The 9,446-nt window shown below is 40.6% G+C and overlaps 1 pseudogene; it reads left to right on the forward strand.

The window, feature by feature from the left end:
* Positions 1 to 2,796: 2,796 nt before the first annotated feature.
* On the forward strand, positions 2,797 to 3,960 carry LOC134391162 (quinone oxidoreductase-like; annotated as a pseudogene).
* Positions 3,961 to 9,446: the final 5,486 nt, after the last annotated feature.

Genomic DNA, 9,446 nt, shown 5'->3' on the forward strand with positions numbered 1-9,446 from the left:
CCATGTCACGATGTGTGACAGTACTCACAGAGTAATGCCAACTAGGGAAGCTCACCTGAGCCCTTGGTGTCCAGAGTTTTTATTGGGGCTTGATCTTTTTTTTTTAACCTATGGCTGGTACAGGGAACCAAACCCTTGACCTTGGTGGTATAAGGCTGTGCTCTAATCAGCTGAGCTACCTGGCCAGCCAGGGCTTGATCACTAATTGCCTGTGTGGTTGACAGTTAGTCTTCAGCCCCTTGCACGGTTGAGCTAATACCTTTAGTCATCAGTTCCTCTGGAGGTTGGAACTAATACGGTGCAGCCCAAAGCCCCCATCAAAAACTACATTGTTAGACTATTCATTGGTCAAAGCCCTCAGGCAAACAAAGACACTCCCATCAAGCAAGGCATTCCAGGGTCCTAGAGGTTCCAATCTCCCCATATCAGAGGGCAAAGGCCAGATTTAATCTTTGGGTTCATTTATTCTTCACTACATAATCCTTAAAATTAAAAAAGTATATTTCAAATCAAGAGCCAATATCCTATTTAATAGAGAAAAGCTAGAGATAGTTTCTTCAAAACCAGAAAAAAAAAGAATAACCTTTAAAATAAGTTACTAATTTAAATGTCTTTGAAAGTTCTAGCTAAAGATTGATAATGTGAAAAATGAAATGATGTTTCTGTTTCTAGTAATGATAGTTGAGGTTATTTGAATTGACCCCTCACTCTCAACAGGATTTGCCAGATTTAGTAAATTAAAATACAGGATGCCCAAACAAAAGGAAAAATAGACAATTGGACTTCATGAAAATAAAAAAAAATGTTGTTAGCTAAGAGTTGGAACCAGCCCAAATGTCCATCATCAGATGAGTGGATACGGAAAATGGGGTATATCTACACAATGGAATACTACTCTGCTATAAAGAAGAATGAAATACTGCCATTTGCAATGACATGGATGGACCTTGAGAGAATTATATTAAGTGAAACAGTCAGGTATGGAAAGAGAAATACCACATGTTCTCACTTATTTGTGGGAGCTAAAAATATATAAATAAATACACAAATAAACTGAGGTGGGGGAAGAAGACACAACAATTACAATTCCTTGAAGTTTGTCGGGTCTGCCGCCGGTCGACCCGAACCGCCCTAGCCTCGTTCCTTTTGGTGGGTGAACGAATGGCCCGGATTACTCTTTCCCTCCTGTCCCCTTTGGAAGGAGACGGGAAGAGAGGTGAGCACACCGCTGACCCCAAACCAGCCCGGTTAAAGGACACTCAGACACGGCGGGGGTTCTGTAGAGCAGTTCCGTTTATTATCACACAAGCACTTGCTTTTAAAGGCAAATGGGGAAGGGAGATTTTTTATATAATCTTATCAGCTTAAAGGTCAAGGGCATGCATCCTGTCTCAATGCCTAGCTATTGCAACCTTGAGCGCGGAAGTGCGTATTTGGCCAATAAGGGCTAAGGCAAGGTTCCCGCAGACACACCCACCCTACTTCCTCCCAGCACCGTCTTAGGCTGCCACGTTAATATGCCCTTGTGGGCCCATAATGGCACCACTTGTAATGTCAGTTAACGTGGCGTTAGTTTTTAAGGCCCGACAGAAGTTGATACAACAAGTGAACGGATATGAGGTTGTTAGGAGGGAGGGGGGAGGGGGCCACAATAATCAACCACATTGTATACTGACAAAATAAAATTAAATTAAAAAATAAATAAATAAATAAATAAATAAAATTATGCCTGGAAAAAAAAATGTGCATCAAAAAAAAAATGAAGAGAGTAAAAAGACAACTCACAGAATGGGAGATAATATTTGCAAATCATATACCTGATAAGGGATTAATATCCAGAATATATAATGAACTCCTACAATTCAACAACAAATAACCAAACTAAACCTATTCAAACATGGGCAAAGAACATTTAGACATTTCTCCAAAGAAGATATACAAATGGCCAATAAGCATATGAAAAGATGCTCAATATCTCTAAGCATCGGGGAAATGCAAATCAAAACTACAGTGAGAACCACATCGCATCCATTATGATGGCTAATATATAAAAAAAATAATAACAAGTGTTGACAAGGAGGTGGAGAAATTGGAACCCCCGTGTACTGCTGGTGGGAATGCAAAATGGCACAGCCACTGTGAGAAACAGTAAGGCAGTTACTCAAAAAACTAAAAATAGAATTACCATATGATCCTGAAATTCCACTTCTGATATATGCAAAATAATTGAAAGCAGGGTCTTGAAGAGATATTTGTACACCCATGTTTATAGCAACATTATTCACACTAGCTAAAATACAGAAGCAACACAATCCACAGACAGAAGAATAGATAAACAAGAAGTGGTACATACATACAATGGAATATTAGCCTTAAAAAGGAAGAAAATTCTGATATGTGGTACAACATGGATGAACCTTGAGGACATTAAATTCAGTCACAAAAAGACAAATACAATACGATTCCACATATTTGAGGTACTTAGAGCAGTGAAAAATCATAGAGACAGGAAGCAGAATGGTGTTTGCCAGTGGCTGGGGGTAAGAAGAGGAGAGTTAATGGGTACAGAGTTTCAGTTTTAAAAGATAAAAAGAATCATGAAGACAGATGATGGTGATGGTTGCACAGTATGTGAATATATTTAATGCTGCTGAACTGTACACTTAAAAATGGTTAAAGGGCTGGCCAGTTAGCTCAGTTGGTTAGAGCACCATGTTATAACACCAAGGTCATGTGTTCAGATCCCCATACCGGACAGTCACCAAAAAATAAAAAGGGTTAAGATGGGAAAAAAGTTGGCGACAGGTGGGCCTGCCTCCTCCTTGTGTGGAATCTGAGGGAGCCCTCGCAGACTCTGATTCCACTCTAGAGCCAGATCACCATGGCAACTGGACAGAAGTTGATGAGAGCTGTTAGAGTTTTTGAGTTTGGTGGACCAGAAGTGCTGAAACTCCAGTCGGATGTTGCAGTACCAATTCCAAAAAACCATCAGGTTCTAATCAAAGTCCAGGCATGTGGAGTAAACCCAGTGGAGACGTATATTCGCTCTGGTACTTACAGTAGGAAACCACTCTTACCCTATACTCCTGGCTCAGATGTGGCTGGGGTAGTAGAAGCTGTTGGAGATAATGTATCTGCTTTCAAGAAAGGTGACAGAGTTTTCACTAACAATACGATCTCTGGGGGCTATGCAGAGTATTTTCTTGCAGCATATCACACTGTTTATATGCTGCCTGAAAAACTGGACTTTAAACAAGGAGCTGCCATCGGGATCCCGTATTTTACTGCTTATCGAGCTCTGCTCCACAGTGCCCATGTGAAAGCTGGAGAAAGTGTTCTGGTTCACAGAGCTAGTGGAGGAGTTGGAATAGCAGCATGCCATATTGCTAGAGCTTATGGCTTAAAGGTTTTGGGCACGGCTGGTACTGAGGAGGGACAAAAGATTGTTTTGCAAAATGGAGCCCATGAAGTGTTTAACCACCGAGAAGTTAATTATATTGATAAAATTAAGAAATCTGTTGGTGAAAAAGGAATTGATGTGATTATTGAAATGTTAACTAACGTAAATCTTAGTAATGATTTGAAACTTCTGTCATATGGAGGACGAGTAATGATTGTTGGCAGCAGAGGTCCTATGAAATAAACCCACGGGACACCATGGCAAATGAGACTAGTATAATTGGAGTTGCTGTCTTGTCATCAACTAAAGTAGGAAAAGAAGAGGAATTTCAGCAATTCGCAGCAGGCCTTTAAGCTGGAATGGAAATTGGTTGGCTGAAATGGAAATTGGTTGGCTGAAACCTGTAATAGGTTCTCAGTATCCATTGGAGAAGGTGGCCCAGGCTCATGAAAATATCATTCATGGCAGTAGGGCTGCTGGAAAAATGATTCTTCTCTTATGATTATTAATTCTTTCATGGATTTCCTATGCGGTTAGAAGTTTTCCTTCTCCCAGTTTTACTTACACTATCTTTAATTAAAATTCATTTGATTCAGTGAGTTTCTTATATTAAGAAACAAGACTTCTTTGAATAGCAGAGATAGTGGAGTAAAATTTATTTTATAGCTGGCAATATTTTTCATGCGTTCTATCTTGAAGCAAGGAGTCATCATAGTGGGAAATAGCATCTTGGTGGTCATTTTGCATTGGGGTACATTCCAGAAATTCTTAACTAATACTTCATTAATTTCATACCTTTGACTAAAACATGTTAAATCAAAATAACACTGCTCAATTTCCAAGGATTTCCAAGTATACTTATCTTTATAAAGGTTCTTTAGTCTCTGATTAGCCCATAAGTGTATTGGACTTTGAAGATTTTCTGGATTAAAAATAAAATTATGTTCCAAACTAATTTCATCTGCATCTATAAGTCTCTTGGAAGAGCAAGAATAAACAATTCCCATAGAAATTTGTTAGGTTTTTCAGTATTTCCCCAAATATTAGAATATTCACTACATTATTGGTTGATTGCCAGTGACCCCCCCCGCACCCGCCCTGTAGGTTCTGTGGAAACAGCAGCCTTATTTTTAGTATAGTGTGATACTAAGTACATAGTCTCCAAGTAGGTGCTTCTTGATTGGTTAGATTTTCAGAGTAGATTTAAAGTTATTTGTGTGATGAGGGTCATATATTTTTAAATTGATGATCTCACAATTTGACACACTGAGTGGTTTTTGTTTTCATAACATGGTAACTTGCAATAAATTCTATAGACAATTAAAAAAAAAGGGTTAAGATGGTAGATTTTGTTATGTGTACTTTACCACAATAAACAATTTTGAAAAAAAATACAGGATGCCCAGGTAAATTTGAATTTCAGACATACTTATACTAAAAAGTTATTCATTGTTTATCTGAAATTCAAATTTAACTGTTGTTCTGTATTATATCTGGCAATTTTGACCCCTCCCAGTAAAAACAATAAAAAATGCTGGAAATACATACACAAACATATGCATATACAGCCACATTCACACCCACACACAGAATCTTCTTAAAGGCATCAATGAGGTGACAAGATAGAAAGGAATTATCAGGCTGGCTCAGTTAGCTCAGTTGGTTAGCATGCAGCCTTGGAACACCAAGATCAAGGGTTCGGATCCCCAAGACCTGCCAACTGCAAAAAAAAAAAAAGGAATTGTCAAGTGTGGTGGTTTTATCTGTGTCAACAAAGAGCACAATTAACATACCAGAGATAGGAAAATATTATAAACTCATACACTGAGAGGCAAAAAACTTTCTCATACAGACTTCCAGACCCCTAAAGCTTGCAGCTTCAGATCTACAACTTCAGACAAAGGTCAAAGCAAACACAAAACACAAAATCTCAGTAGCTCTGATCTCAAAGGACATTTTTCTTTTCAGTGTGCACAGATTGTTTTCTTAATTGATTTGAACTTAACAAATAGAAAAAAGGAGTTACAAACCATATTCTGTCATCTCTTAGCTGACAGAGTATAAACCCTCATCATGCTGATATCAATAACCAAATGTTCAGACCATAAAATCTGATACCCAGTTGTTGCTATTATCAATTGAGAATAGCTTATCAACTGTGCAAATCACAACTAGAACCAAATTTGGTCAAGAACCAGAAACAAAAGTAAAAACATAAGGTAGAAATAAAGATGGAGAGGGAGACTAAATAAAGTTATATTTCCACTTGGGATTCATTCCGGGGCCCAAAAGAAAATGCAAGCCTGAGTTTTTATTCTATAAGGTGCACTTCAAGGGTAGTGCTCTTTAATTGGCTCAGGTAGTAGTGACCACTTGGGCATCTCAGTGGAACCTCCACAATAATCAAAGCATGATATTTAAAAAGTTAAAAATATGGCTTTTACACAAATAATAGAATGAACCCATGTCAAAAATGCACTAACTTACTAATGACAGAATCACAGAAATGGTAAACGTGGTTCCAAGAGTATTGGAGGAACTGTGTATTTATAGCATTTATAAAAATGCTGGATTAAGATTGCTAGGTTAGGTACAAAACTGGTAATGAGTTTCAGGGCAATACAACTATAACCCCTGTGGTTATCTTTTCTGCCAGACAGAAATCTACAAGTTAACATGAAACTTCACAGATTTGGGCTCTATAGATGGTAAACAGTAAAGCTGAACATGGCTGCATTCTTCTAGAGATGTCAACAGTCTTTGGATGGGCATGTTAATCAATATTCCAGTAAGACACCTAAAAAGACATGCTGTGCTTTCTTTTGCTTATTTCCAAGTTTTTTTTTTTTTTTCTTTTTCTTTAGATGCATGTGCTCAGCTGAAAACTTGAAAACTGCAAATATCCAATTCTCTGTCTATGCATCTCTACTACCGCAGGTACTCTGCCCTGAGAACTCTAGATGCCTTGGCCTCCCAGTATCCCAGTTACATCTCATTAATGCAAGATGTTTGGATTACACCTGGGTTCCTCCTCCCTATATCCTAGCAACTATTTTCAGGCAGTAAGCTGAGCCATTTGTAGGGCTCTATTTGTTTGTTTCCCATAAATAAAGATCACCTTACTTAGTAGCCTGATGTCCTATATCTTGAAAACCATTGTTTCATGTATTTAGTCTAATTTTTTACTTGTTTCAGTCAGGAGGGTAAACCCATTTCCTATTACTCACTCTATCTTGGCTTATTTCTTTTTCTTGTCTTAATGCACTGGTTAGACCAACACCGAAGAAATTAGAGCGGACATCATTCCCTTCCCCCTGATGGTACACAGAAAGCATTCAATCTTTCAACATTAAACTTGATATCAGATGTAGGTTTTTCATAAATGACTATTCCTAATTTGCTGGGAGAGTTTGTTAGGAATTGGATTTTATTAGTGTTTTTTTTGGGGGAGGGGGGCAAGTGTTGAGATCACATTTTTTTATTTTATACTCTGTTAATGTGAAGAATTATACTGATTAGCTGAGAGTGAGTTGAGGGGTGTTTTCTCCTCTTCAAGTTTCTGGAAAACTTTGTGAGGAATTTGTATTGTTTTTTCCCTCCCTAAACGTATGGTAGAATAGACTAGTAAAGCTATCTGGGCCTGGTGTCTTTGTGGGGTTACTAACTACAAATCCAAATTCTTTAAGTTAAATAACCTATTGAAGTTAACTCTTTCTTCTTGAGTGAACATTGGTAAGTTTGTCTTTCAAGATATTTCATCTAAAGTGTCTAATTTATTGGCATAAAGTTGTTCATAATATCCCTTATGGTCCTTTTTTAAAATTTTTAATTAATTTATTTACATTCTAAGATGTTGCAGAACAATTGAGGGGAGAGGAAGAGGGGCCAAGGGAGGAAGATAGGGTGGGAGGAGAAGGAAGGAGGGAGAGTAGGGCATGGTCAAGGCCCGTGGCACCCCTCTCATTCTGGCAGGGTAGCCCAGGGGGCTTCTGGAGGCAGAAGAGTGGTTGTTGCTGGGCTGAATGAGGACATCGGAGGGTGTATGGCTGACACCCTTGACACGCCCCAACCTCAGTTCGGAAGCCTGGGGTGCTTCCAGCGGTGGCTTGGTGGTATTCACTCAGCTGGATGAGGTCCCTGGTCCCCCACTGCCCTAGCTTGGGAGCCTGGAGCACTTCTGGCGGTGGCCTGATGGTCATCACCGGGCTGGATACTGATGTCGGTGGGGCATGGCTGAGACCCTAGGCCCCCCACTGCCCTGGCACAGGAGCCTGGGACACTTCCAGTGGTGGCCTAGTGGTCATCGTTTGGCTGGATGTAGATGTTGTGGGGGTGTGGCTGAGACCCTTGGCCCCCTAATGCCCCAGCTTGGGGACCCAGGGTGCTTCTGTTCATCATTGGGCTGGATGCTGTGTTGGAGGGGCATGGCTGAGGCTGTTGGCCTGCCCCCACACCGACCCAGCTTGGGGTGCTTCTGGCAGTGATTTGGTGCTCGATGCCAGGCTGGATGCAGACGTGGTGGAGTGGCTGAGGCCCTTGGCCCACCATCCCAGCTCAGGAGTCTAGGGAGCATCCGGCAGTGGCCTGATGGTCATCGCTGGGCTGGATGTGGACATCAGGTGGGTGTGGCTGAGGCCCTTGACCCTCCCCCAACCCTGGCTTGGGAGCCTGGGGGGATTCTGGTCCTTTTAGGTTTTATAGACATTCTTTGGTGGTATTAGACCTTTACTGGTTAATATTAGAACTTTGTCTTTCTGATCTGTGGATATTTTCTTTTAGTTCTGTGTTGGATTATTTGGTATTCCCACCACTTAAACTCTGCACTGGAATTAGTTTGCTGTCCTTTGCTTACTTATACAATGAGGGAACTTCCCCTGGGGACCAGCACTTGAGCCCTGTGGTTGAACAAAATTGCTACTTTGATGCTGATTCTCTGAGGAAAGCTTTTGTGCAGCTCAGGTTTTAATTGTTGACCTTGTAATCACTTCTGGGTCTTGTGAGGTCCAGTACACCTGGGTTGTGTGGAAACTCTACTATGGGTCTGAGTCTTTTCAGCAAACTGCACCCCCAGTAGTTCTATATTCCTGACCAGTCTCCACTGAGTGGACCTGTGCTGATTGGAGGGCAGATCGGCTGTCCATACTGTACAGCACTGTTCCCCGGGTGGCCCATCTCCCCCACCCACCACACTCCAAACACTTCACATGGGGCAGGCCGTGGCCGGTCCCTTATGATGACTGACTGGCCTCTGAGGGTCTCCTTTTTTCAGTTGTTGTGGCCCCTCACTCCTACGTGCGCCCACGGGTACCGTTAGTGGTCTTGTTGGCCTGGGGGCCACCAAGGCCCTCTTCTTCCCTGAAGTCTCCAAGCAACTTCATACGAAGGGCACAGCTGTGGCTTTTGCCAGCTCTTGCTCCGTGTGCTAACCAGGGCCAGCCTTGAAATGATCAGGGCTCGAAATGGTGAGAGCAGTTCTTTCTTCCTCTCACTGTGGCTTTTCCTGCCTTCATGAAGTCCGTAGGTCTCTTCTCTTCCCCTGAGCTCTAGAGACCCCAGCTTGGCAGTCATTGCTTTTTAATAGTTGTAAATTGGTTGATTGTGGGAGAGGGTAATGCTGGGTACCATCTATTTCACCATCTTGATCAGAAGTCTGTCTATTGTCCTTTTAATTTGTGTAGTATCTATAGTTATGTCACCTCTTTCATTCCTGATATCAATAATTTGTGTCTTCTTTTTTTCCTGATCAGTCCAGCTTAAGGTTTATCAATTTCACTGATTTTCTAAAAAAAACTAGACTGTTTCTGTTGAGTTTCTCTATTACTTTTTAATCTTTTATTTCATTCATTTCCACTCTTATTTTTTATTATTTCCTTTCTTCTGCTTACTTTGGGTTTCATTTGCTCTTCCTTTTCCAACTTCTTAAGGTAGAAGCTGAGGTCATTGATTTATGATCTTTCTTATTTTCAAATATAGGTATTCATGCTATAAATTTTCCTCTGAGTCCTGCTTTAGCTATATCCTACAGATTTTGATGTATTTTCATCTT

The sequence above is a fragment of the Cynocephalus volans genome, chromosome 11, assembly GCF_027409185.1.
Source record: "Cynocephalus volans isolate mCynVol1 chromosome 11, mCynVol1.pri, whole genome shotgun sequence".
Lineage (NCBI taxonomy): Eukaryota > Metazoa > Chordata > Mammalia > Dermoptera > Cynocephalidae > Cynocephalus > Cynocephalus volans.